We start from the raw sequence: 12,920 nt of genomic DNA on the forward strand, positions 1-12,920 counted from the left end.
TATATATATAAACATCTACGGAAGAGACGAATAGTCTATTTATTTTGTGACTCGTAATTGTACAGATTATATATATTGAATATATTATTCGTATTTGTAGGTAAAAGGAATAATATCTAGTAGATACAAATAAATCTACAAAAGCTTGATTGGTCCCCTTTTTGTAAGTATATTTGACATATTGCATGGTGATTGTCAAAGAAGAGAACATAATCTTACAAAAATTTAATTTGGGATCCTTTGGAATAACACCTTTATTCATGGTCACGGCTGGCAAGTGCATTTAAAGTGTTAATACTTAATATAGAAATTAACTTATATTTCAAGAAATCTGAATTTTTTAGCCATAGAAATTAAATTTCTTCTCTAAATGTACAAGATGATCATAAGAATTCTTCGAATAGTCCACATGGATATAGTTAAAGTTTAGAAAGAAAAAAAAAAAAGTGGTAACTCTGGAGCAAATTGGCTTAAGAATCAGCTTCATATGAAAGCAAAATTAATGGTTTAAATTTGGGTATGATACTCGATGATTTTTGGGCATTTGAACCGAATTTTTTAGTGATATAGAATAAGAACATGGTACTAATCTCCCAAGGGGTTTAGGATGGATTTGTCAGAACTTTTATTTGTTGCCACTAACGGTGCCTCATTTTGCATCTTTCTTAATTCGTTTCAAATGGGGGGTTGACACATGACTCGTCGTTTTCAAAAACTGAAACAATAAAAACACTTCATATATTTTGACTCAAAATATTATAATGGACATTATGGGTATATACAAAACATATATTATGTGTGTATTATTTTGTTTCATATCAACATCAGATACGTTGTTTTTAATTGTTTCCTTATTTAATATTATTCTAAACTTCAAAACAAAAAGGGCAATTCAATTAGTTCTTTAAAAGTGAAGTTGGGTGCTTCATTATTTGTTTCATAATTCAACTTCAAATACATTTTACCTCATTAATTTATTCTAAATTTATAAAAATTAAAAAAAAAAAAAAATATAAATAGATTTGTTTAATCACGGGAGAAGCAATTAGCAGGTTTACCTAAAAAATTAAGTCGATTATATAATGATGCATAGTAATTAATAATTATAGTTAGATTAGAGATTATATCATTATATATTATAATGTTGAATCCTCACCTACAAACTTAAGCTTTTAGATGGGATACAAAACAACAGTATAATAGCATATAACTATATATGATGCTGGTTAAATTAAAGATGAAACTGTGTTTTATTACTGATTAATTATTGTATATAAGCTTTAGTTATTTAATTATCTACACAAGTTTAGCCGTCCTTAATTTACAAGTTTAACTTATTTATGATTAGAAAAGACTGAACGCTGGTCAAATAAATTATTTTCTTGACCAAAGAAGAGAATCGAGCATATCGGCAAGCTATTAATTAACACTTACGTACTCATTTTTAATCCTGTACGTTCAAATTTGATTCTTGAAAGAAAAATAGGTAGTATCCTTTTGGCTTTCCGTTTCTTCTAATTTGACCCTTTGAAAGATGTCAAGATTATGTATATAAGCCTGCTTCAAGAACTCAATACATTTCGTCTAGGAACTTCAGTTGAATTGTTCTAAAAGGCTCCACAAAACTAAATTGTTCGTGCATGACTTAATTTGTGTATATATGTTCATTTTTCTTCAAAGTAAATACCATTCTTGAAGTTGAATGGAATTTGAAAGTCAGCCTGTATTATACCAGGGAGGTATAAACTCAAAAAAAACTTGACTTAAAATAGAATTCAATCCAGCCTGTGCCAATTACGAGGTTTACATTTTTTATTTTTCTGTAGGCTCCTTAATATGTTGATAATTAAGAGCAATTAGAAACAGGTACGGACCCGGAAAATCATGCATTGGAAATTTTTTTTTTTTTTTTTTTTTATGGAAGACCAAACAAGATGACTGTGTGCATGTGAATTGTGAAGAAGATCAAATTAGAATATTGCGAATAAATTAGAAGCAATTAGAAATTAAACATATACAACACAAGCCATAGAAACCAACTAATCGGTAAAAAGAAAACCCCTATATCATGCATAAGATTGATTTAATTTGGAGAGAGAGTATGGTGGTAAATTAATTAACTAAATTCCTCAGTGGAAGAAAGTATCAAATAGAAAGACCGGTTTGCCTAAATTACCATTTAAGATTGTAGACACAGTTTGGCATCGATGTATTGCGAGATGTCAACGCGAGTTCCTGCGTGTGAGCCTTACATTCGGTGGAACAAAATCGGCTAAATTAGGAAATGCGTTTAGTAGGAGAACATAGAATTTAAAAAAAAAAAAAAAAAAATTACGAAAGGTGATGAACACATGAGTAAATGTAAATAGTTTACACATCATTTAAGATAAAAAACTATAATTTATTTTTAAGTTATTGATTGCATAAGTTTTAATACTTCCTACAAGTTCACAATTATTAGGGAGTTGTACTTAGTAGGATTTGCGTTACATTTAAGAGGAATGTGATTACGAACAATTATACTTCAATACTACTAAAGACTTGAAAGGGTTTTGAAATATGCATTAAGGAATTAACGAAGAGATTGAGAGAAAAATGATTTTATTAGCTTAAAAACTTAATCTGAGTCGCAACGTAAAGCATTATATATATACAAAATACTTTGCTCTAACAACTAAACCTGTAACTGACTCTTAATACAAAAATATACTATACGTTAACCCACATGAAGTCTATAGCTCAATTATGTTACACATCAATTGATATGCTATTCATTTAGATTGTCGTATCACATCACTCATCACAATAATATCGATTATAACATCCATACAATAATAATGACACATCACTTAACTTTATAAATTTAGTGCAAAGGTTACTATCATTGATCCAAAATCACATGTTCATTTCTAACACAACAATTATAAACGTGAAAGAATTGCCATACCACGAAAGAGACAAACCGTGTCACCGTGTTTTAGAAAAAAACCCTACTTTTCGTATAGTTTCAAAACAAAAACAAATAAATAAATAAATAAATTTCTCAATTCTTCTCTCCCTTTGTCACTTTCGATTCAGGCAAAATTACAAAATTTTCCAATTGCCTCCTTTTTTTTTTTTTAGTGTTAGTGACTCACCTCAAGCAATAATTAATTTTCCATATTTTGTCTCCTCATTAAACAGTAGGGCACCCTCTATAAACTGGGCACGCATTCTTCGGCTTTTCACATGTGCAAATAAACCAATTATTCTATCCTCAAACACCCAAGAGTTCAATTATTCTAAAGAATTTTGATTTTTTTGTTATGGAAGAGAAACGATATGCTCTTTTGCTGGCAGCAAGGGACTCGATTATGTGAAGAAGTTGGCGGATACTTCAATGTCTTCATTGCGGCTTTCGGAGAAGAAGAGGAGAGATGGGATTTGTTCAGATGTTTTGAAGGAGAATTCCCTGACATGAATGAGCTTCAAAAATACGATGGATTTGTCGTCAGTGGTAGCCCTTTTAATGCCTATGAAATGACGACTGGATCCTCAAATTTGCTCTTGCTCCAAACTTTAGATTCCAGGAGAAAAAAGTTCTTGGCATTTGCTTTGGTCACCAGGTAACCAAATTTCAAACTTCAGTTTCATTTCATTCTCTTCAGCGGAACGCCCTGATTTTACGAACTCTTAATAATAATTAAATCCATCTCTCCTGTAGAGTGTTCGTATTTAAACTGTTAATTCAAAGAGTATTAAAAGAAAATTTAACCAACCCTTCTTTAACTCTTGCGGAAGTATTGTAAGAATGCAGACATTGGCATATGAAAAATTTGCCGATAATTACGAAAGTTTTATGTGATTCTATGGTTTTGTTTCGGTTTTGTGTAGGGCATTGGGTGGGAAAGTTGGAAAGGCTTATACAGGATGGATATTGGGCTGAGCGAGTGAGAATGGTGAGGGATTTGAGAAGTTGTAGCTTCATGGAGGAATTGGGAGATGAAATCCCACAATTCTTTCGATAATAGAGTGTGTCATCAAGATGAGGTTTGGGAGGTGCCATCAGGGGAGAAGTGATAGCATTTTCGGACAAAACAGGAGTTGAAATGTTTGCAATCGGAGATCATATTCTTGGGATTCAAGGCCATCCTGAATACACAAAAGACATTCTTTATAATTAATGATCGCTCCTAATAACAATTGCATTCAGGTAGTAATTATTTAATTAACAAATTAATAACGAGATTAATTAATTTATATAACATGTTGGTTTTGATATTAATTAATGTTAATGATAATTGCAGGTGATTACGTGGATAAAGCGAAGCTTGGGTTGGAGATAGCTGAACCAAGATAGAAAGTGTTGGGAAAAAATTTGCAGGAATTTTCTCAAGGGATGATTATAGAGAATAATTTGGCTTATTTTTAGGCTAATTTATGGTAATTTTCTTAAAATTCTCCAATTGTAATTTAATGTTTTCTTTATTCTAACCCAAAATGGTTGAAATAATAAGAATTTAAGGTTCAGTAAACTGAAGTGCTATATATTGATCACCGACGAAATTTCAAGCCAAAAAAAGAAAAGGGGGAAGTCAACCATGCTACAGGAGAAAACCTTGCTTCTAAAATTGCATCATATTAATTGTATATAGTTAATCAATTATTTATTAACCATGTAACGATTTGAGACTAAACTAAACACCAATCTACCAACAATCACAACAAGGAACAAAAAACAACCAAACAAACACTCAAGATTTTACCGTGTTCACTTGCTCTAGATTTGAGCAAGATATGTCCACGTTGAGCTCCGAAAACCGAGGCTCGCTGCACTAAGAAGATTACACATGTTACAGAGTACACTTTAGAATCTCAACACAACCAACTTACTTTGTGTTAATACTAACACAACCTTTTACCATAATCTTCAAACCCAAGAGAAAGACTTCCAAGCTTCTCTACCCATAAAGGAAACACCACCTTCACTGACCAATCTAAATGATTGTACAAAGATTACAAGAATTGGAATAAGCAGAAAACAGCCCTAGCAAAGTAAAAAATACAGAGTCGAGGAGAAGAGATCTATTTTGTTGTTATGCGCTGAAGCAGAAAATGAAAAGCTGCTTCTTTTATACCTTGACTTTTAAGTGAAATAATAGCCCTTAGATGTGCCTCTAATCTGCGGTCAAGATTGCAAGATGACTTGAATCTGCAGTAGTTCACTTACGCTGATACGCGTTTTTGGCTTCAACTATTAACATTAAAACTGCAGCATTTCACTTAAACTGATACACTGCGTTTTAGCTTCACATTTTAACATTCTCCACCTTGAAGCTAACAAACTCCTCTAGGTTGTCCCTCCATTAGTGCAGCAAGCTTCTCAATGTTTCTTCTCAGCTCTAATGTGTTACCTTATATGCAGTAGGTCCAAGCAATGCTTGAACTTTGATGCAGTCACAACCTTGGTCCCCATATTTGCTGGATTTTCTTCAGTTTGTATCTTCTCCATGAGTAGTTGTCCACTTGAAATGAGATCTCTGACAAAATGAAACTTCACATCTATGTGCTTGGTTCTCTCATGATACACAAGATTTTTGCTCCAGTGGATGGCACTTTGACTATCCGAATAGACAGTCACAAGTCCATCCAGCATATTGGCTTCTTGTAGGATTCCTTGCAGCCATATGGCCTCCTTGAAAGCATCCGTGACTGCCACATATTCAGATTCAGGTGTGGACAGTGCAACCAAAGGTTGCAACTGGGATTTCCAGCTCACACAATTTCCTCCAAGCGTAAAACAGTAGGCAGTAGTGGACTTTCTACTGTATCTATCACCTGCAAAATCTGAATCCACATACCCTACAAGATCAAGTGTATCATATCTTTTACAATAATCTAAACCAACATGCACAGTGCTATTTATGTACCTTAGCAACCATTTTAATGCAACCCAATGTTCAATACCAGGATTTGACATGTATCTACTAAGTAAAGAGATTGCAAAAAACAGATCAGGTCTAGTACTGATCATAGCATACATTATGGAACCTATTGCACTAGAGTAAGGTATGCTTTCCATTTTGATCAGTTCACTCTCTGTTTTAGGTCACTGCAGTTTGCTAAGTATGAAATGACTAGCTAATGGTATAGAGACTACCTTAGAGTCAAACATTCCAAACTTTGATGTGAGTTTCTGCAAATATGACATTTGGTGAAGTTTTAGTCTATTACACTTCCTATTTCTTTCTATCACCATTCCTAGGATTCTTTTTGCACACCCTAAATCCTTCATATCAAATTCAGCACTCAATTGTGTCTTTAAGTCATTTATTTTGGACTTAGATTCACTAATCAACAACATGTCATCCACATACAAAAGCAAATATATAGGCATGTCATTTTTAAGTGCAAAGTAAAAGCAATTGTCATATTTGCTCCTATTAAAACCAATCCCAACAATAAAAGAGTCAAATCTTTTATACCATTGCCTAGGGGACTGTTTAAGTCCATAAAGAGATTTATGCAGTAAACACATATGCTCAAGAAAGTCTTTATCAAAGAAACCAATAGGCTGATTCATGAAAATAGTTTCTTCCAGTTTACCATGTAAGAATGCAGTCTTAACATCTAATTGCTCTAGTTCTAGGTCATAGTGAGCAACAATAGACAATGTCAATCTAATTGTTTTAAATTTAACTACTGGAGAAAAAATTTCATTAAAATCAATACCTTCTCGTTGTGTGTAGCCCTTTGCAACTAACCTGGCCTTGTATCTTGGAGGGTCTGAAAAGTTTATGCCTTCTTTTATCTTGAACAACCACCTGCACTCTACACACTTCTGATCCTTAGGCTTCTGAACTAATGACCAAGTCTTGTTCACCTTTAAAGAGTGCATTTCTTCACTCATAGTAGCTAGCCACTGTTTTTTGTCCTTAGAACTTATAGCTTCTTCATAAGTGGTAGGTTCAACCCTTTGAATTTCACCACCAGCAATTAGAGCTGTATAGATCAGGTCTGCATAACTATATCTCGCAAGAGGCCTTATATCCTTCCTGATTATGTCCCTTGCAAGCTGATAATGTGCAAGGTCCCCTTGTTGAGACCCTTTCACCAATCTCTTCAGTTGCTTCTTCAGGATCTTACACAGCATCAACATCTTGCTGCATTACTACAGGTGTAGTGTCTTCATCAAAGTTGGGCAGATCCGTGTGATGAATTGCTGGCTCCACCTTAATTTGGGTGGTACCAGTTTGATTCACATTTGCTGTCTCAATATTTGATGTTCCTGTAATGGGGTTAGTAGATTTACAAGGAAAAACTGATTCATTAAAGACCACATCCCTGCTAATTATAACCCTGACCCCCTGTGCCTCTCTTTCCCAAAGTCTGTACCCCTTTGTCCCCTCTTGGTATCCTAGAAATACACACCTAAGGGACCTTGGCTCTAACTTCCCATCATTTGTGTGTGCATAAGCAGCACACCCAAAAACCCGTAAGTGATTGAGGCTAGGCTTCTTACCAGTCCATTTCTCTTCAGGACACTTGAACTCTATAGCACTAGAGGAGGACCTATTGATAAGGTGGGCTATAGTGGTTAAGGCTTCTCCCCAAAAGGTTTTAGACAACCTTGCGGTGAAAAGTAGGCACCTAACTTACTCTAACAAGGTTCTATTCATTCTCTCAGCAACCCCATTTTGCTGTGGGGTTCTCCTCACTGTCCTATGCCTTAGTATCCCTTGGTTAGTGCAGTAAGTGTCAAATTCAGAGTTACAAAACTCTAAACCATTGTCTATTCTAAGTGTCTTGACTCTTTTATCACTCTGATTTTCCACTAGATTTTTCCAGCCTTTAAACTTGGTTAAGGCTTCTTCCTTAGACCTTAGGAGGTACACCCACACTTCCTACTGAAGTCATCTACAATGGACAGGAAATATGAATTCCCACCATGTGATTTAACCCTCTCTGGACCCCATAGATCCGCATGTAGGTACTTTAAACATCTAGAGGCCTGATGAGTTCCTTTTGGGAAACTCATCCTATGTTGTTTACCTAACACACATACTTCACAGAAATCTAGATAAAAAACTATATCATTCCCAAAACAGCCTTGCTGTTTGAGAATACTCATACCTTTTTGGCCTATATGGCCCATCCTCAGATGTCATTTCTCAGCTGAAGACAAGTTAGTAGTAAACAAAGCAGTATTAAAAGAATCATGATAGTATTGACCACATAGAATGTACAAGCCATTAGTTTTAGTTCCTTTTAGCAATACTTCATTATCCTTGTATACAACTATACAACCATTTTGAGCCTTATAACAGTACCATCCTCATCAAGGGTTCCTAACGAGATCAGATTCCTTTTGAGTTCAGGTATAAATCTTACTTTAGTTAGTTTGATTAACTTGTCATTATTCAACTTAAGAGTTATGCTATCAATGCCTTGAACTCTACAAGAGTGATTGTTACCCATGAATACAGTTTCACTATCATCAGTCCTAAGGTTTTGGAACCAATCTCGATTAGGGCTCATGTAAAAGGAACATCCGGAGTCTAATACCCACTCTTTAACACTAGCAGAATTAGACAATGTGAGAGCTTCAGAAAGTTCAATGTTGTTATTAGTACATGCTAGGTTGCTTTCTATGTTAGACTATTTTTGTTTCGTAATCCAATCATAGCAATTTTTCTTAAGATGACCAGTTTTATTACAGTAGAAGCATTTCCTAGTCTCCCCTTTAGGCTTATTATTACCCTTAACCTTTTTCTTATTCTTAAAGCCTAAATTACTTTGTGGACCTTTCCCAGCCTCTTTTCCTATATGACCAGTTTCTGCCCTACCTCTTATAAAAAGGTTATTGCCATTTCTTTTCTGAGTCTTTAACTCTAACTCCCTAGATTTTAGTCCAACTACAATCAAGTCAACACTAGGGACAGTCCCAGTATACTGTAAAGCATTTTTAACTACTAGATAATCTTCAAGCAACGAATTTAACAAAATCATAGCTAAGCTGGAGTCTCCTAATTCTTGGTTAGTGCCTTTAAGAATTAGCGTCATTTTCAAAAACTCATCTAAATTGTCATCTAAAGACTTAGACACATCCATTTTATAAGCAAACAAAGAACCCTTTAAAAATGCTAAGTTAGGGGCAGATTGTAATGCAAATAAAGTTTTGAGTTTACCCCACAAAGTGATTGGATTCTCTAGGCCATCTACCTTTCTTAGGACGCTGTCTGACAAGTTCAAGATGATGAGGTTATAAGCCTCCTCATCAATCTCAGCCTTCTTCTTCAGCTTCTCCTCTGGCCATTTGGTAGAGTCTTTCTCCAATGCAATTCCCACCTTGTTGTGAGACATGAGAGCCTTTATCTTCTTTTTCCAGCTATTGAAATCAATTTTCCCAACGTATTGGGTGATTTCCATGCAAGTGGTGGTGGACATTTTGTGGTTTTTTCAGTTGAACCCTAGAACGTGGAATTGCTTTTTGATTCCCACGAATTTACAAACTAATTGAAGATTATTGAAGATCAAGATTACCTAAGACTAGCTAAATCAAGAAACCCTCAATTTAGTAAACCCTAGAATCAAAAGATTTCCTCAAATCAAGAACCTAATTGACGATTTCTAGACCCCTTGACTCCTCAAGAACCGTTAAATCAAGAAATCCCCAATTTAACAAACCCTAGAATCAACAATTTCCCAAATCAAAGACTGGACGAAATCGACAAACCTTAGAACTTAGCTCTGATACCACTGTAACGATTTGAGACTAAACTAAACACCAATCAATCACACAAGGAATCAAGAAACAACCAAACACACACTCAAGATTTTATCGTGGTTCACTTGCTTTAGATTTGAGCAAGCTACGTCCACGTTGAGCTTCGAAACACCGAGGCTCGCTGCACTAAGAAGATTAACAACGTTTACAGAGTACACTTTCAGAATCTCAAACACAACCCAACTTACTTTGCTAATCTAACACAACTCTTTTACCATAATCTTCAAACCCAAGAGAAAGACTTCGTAAGCTTCTCGACCCAGAGGAAACACCACCTTCATGACCAATCTAAATGATTGTACAAAGATTACAAGAATTGAATAGCAAAACAGCCTCTAGCAAAGTAAAAAATACAGAGTCGAGAAGAGATCTATTTTGTTGTTATGCGCTGTAGCAGAAAATGAAGAGCTTCTCTTTTTACCGTTGACTTTTAAGTGAAATAATACCCTTGGTGTGCCTCTAATCTGCGGTCAAGATTGCAAGATACTTGAATCTATAGTAGTTCCCTTACGCTGAACGCTGCGTTTTTGGCTTCAACTGTTAACATAAAACTGCAACATTTCACTTAAACTGATACCGCGTTTTAGCTTCACATTTTAACAAACAAACATATCTTTGATTACATAATTTATTAACAATTACACATCGTGATTGTACAAAATGAAGAACATGTAATTTCGGAAAAAGAAATGATATCATTGCGAGAATATACTTACAATTCAATCACTTTTAGTCTTTATATCTTTACTTACTAAGCAACAGTATACTAACTAACAACTATTTGACCATACTAATACAATTGACTAACTATAGTTAATCCACTGTCTCCAACTAATTCTATAACCCCAAACTAAACGATACCCAAACTTAATAGTTTATCCTCCAATACCACCTCTCAAGTTGGAAGGCATAAATATCCAACATACCCAACTTGCTTAATATGATGATGCACTTTTCTCCCAAGAGCTTTGGTAAGAGGTCAGCTGGTTGATCATGAGTAGAACATGAGTTGTCTTGATAAACCATCTTTGAGTTTGGCTCGAACTATATGACAATCAATATCATATGTTTTGTTCCTCTTGAAACATGGGATTATATGTTATGTGAAGTGTTGATTGATTGTCACAACTAAAGTAATAGGAGCCAAAATCTTGAATCCAAGGTCAAAAAGAAGTTGGACAAGCCAAACAATTTTACAATAGTTGAAGCCATTGCCCTATATCGCCTCAGAAGAAGACTTTGAAATAGTAGCTTGCCACTTAGATTTCCAAGATAACAAAGACTTACCACCAAGTAAAACACAATAACTGGTGACTGATTTCTGTCATTAGGCATGAAGCCCAGTCTGGGTCCCTGTGCCATTATAGAGAGAGTTAAGAAGGGAAAAAACAAACCAAGTCAAAGGGCACTTTTCACATACCTGACTATCTTCAAAGATATGCATATGAGATGCTTTGGAGACTACATGAATTGGCTTAAAATGTTGACTGAATAACTGATGTCAGCCCTAGTCATAAAAGATATAAAAGCTTGCCCACAGTCTTTGATAAGAGGTGATATAAGATAAAGAGATCAGTAGAAAGATTAAGAGCTTATCATATTAGTAGAGTAAACTTCATATTTTGGTCCAATGAGAATAATGGAAGGTTTACATCCAGATAAACCAGAAGAGGCAATTATTAACTCAAGGGCATACTTCCTTTATAGATGTTGATGCCCTTTGTTGACCTAGCTACTTCAAACCCCAAAAAATACTTAGGACCCTAAATCCTTGATCTTGAAATGTGATGTAGTAGTGTCTTAGTGTGGTGTAAGGTTCATATCATTGTCTGTTATAACTATCTCATCAACATAACAAGTAAGATGACAAGTTGAGAATGATGTCTTTTGATAAAAAGAGAGTGATCCGATTAGGATTGTTGAAACCCACCAAATTCAAGGCTGGAGTGAGCTTATCTTTCCAACTCTAAAAGCTTTTCAGCGATAGTGATTTATGAAGCTTGCAAACTAATTTTGTTTCCCTTTGAAGAAGCCTTGTAGAAGAGTCATATAAATATCCTCTTTAAATCACCTGTAAAAAGGCATTATCCACATCCATTTGAAATAGAGGTCAATCATTCACGAAAGCTAATGACAAAATAACCCGAACAGTTACCATTTTAACAACAGGGAAAAATCTCATCGTAATCAATCCAGCCTATTTGTGTATCCTTTGGCTACTAATCGAGCATCAGATTTATACTTGAGTTTATAAACTCATTTACAGCCATAGGCGTCTTGCCAAGAGCAAAGGAACCAAGACCATGTAAACATTATGTTCTAAAGCTTGAATCTCCTTTTGCATGGCACAACCCAATAGGATCCTTAAAAGGTTGGTAAAGTTTGAAGGTTTTAGTGAGAGATGAGAATTTGACAAACATGCTTGATATGAAGATGAAAGATGAGAATAGGATACTTGATAACTTGCTAAATTGGGCTTTGAGATGTTGGGAAATGAAATCTGATGTCCAAATGGGGGGTTTGGATGATTGGTAGATTTTCTATTGGAGGAGAAGTAATATATGTAGATTTTGGCTAGAAAAAGACTCAACTATAGGTGGAACAGTTGGTTCTGTAGTTTGAAGGGTGAAATTTCTCTAGATGGATAAGAAGAATCTATTAAGATGAAGGTTGTGTAATAGAATCAAGTTCCATAAATGGTTGGATAAAAAGAGAAGTTGTGATGATTTTGACCAGCAAATGGAAAAATATTTCATAAAAGACTACATCCCTGGTTAACATGAACAGAATGTACTTTTAACATACAAGATTCCTTTTTCTGTGAGTGAATAGCCTCAGAAACACATGGAGTAGACCTTGGAGATAGCTCTTTAGAGTTAGGGTGGTAGCATAAGCGGAACCAAATACCTTCAAGTGATCCAAGTTATTTTTTTATTAAAACTTCTCATATGTTGACAACCTTGAAGAACCACGTTGGTAGCCTATTTATGATATAACTAGTTTTTGACACAATACCCCTAAAATGATTTGGAACATGTAATTGAATTTTAAGGCCCTTGCTACTTCTAAGATGTGTCTTTGTTTTCTGAGGTGAATAGGCACAAGTGCTTTGATGATCATTCCTTTACATGTAGCAAATCAAAACAATTTTTAT

The 12,920-nt window shown here is 34.8% G+C and overlaps 1 pseudogene; it reads left to right on the plus strand.

The window, feature by feature from the left end:
* Window positions 1-3,305: 3,305 nt before the first annotated feature.
* Window positions 3,306-4,163, plus strand: LOC116143678 (annotated as a pseudogene).
* The last annotated feature ends 8,757 nt before the right edge of the window (window positions 4,164-12,920 follow it).

Source organism: Pistacia vera, unplaced genomic scaffold (genome assembly GCF_008641045.1).
Source record: "Pistacia vera cultivar Batoury unplaced genomic scaffold, PisVer_v2 Contig432, whole genome shotgun sequence".
NCBI lineage: Eukaryota > Viridiplantae > Streptophyta > Magnoliopsida > Sapindales > Anacardiaceae > Pistacia > Pistacia vera.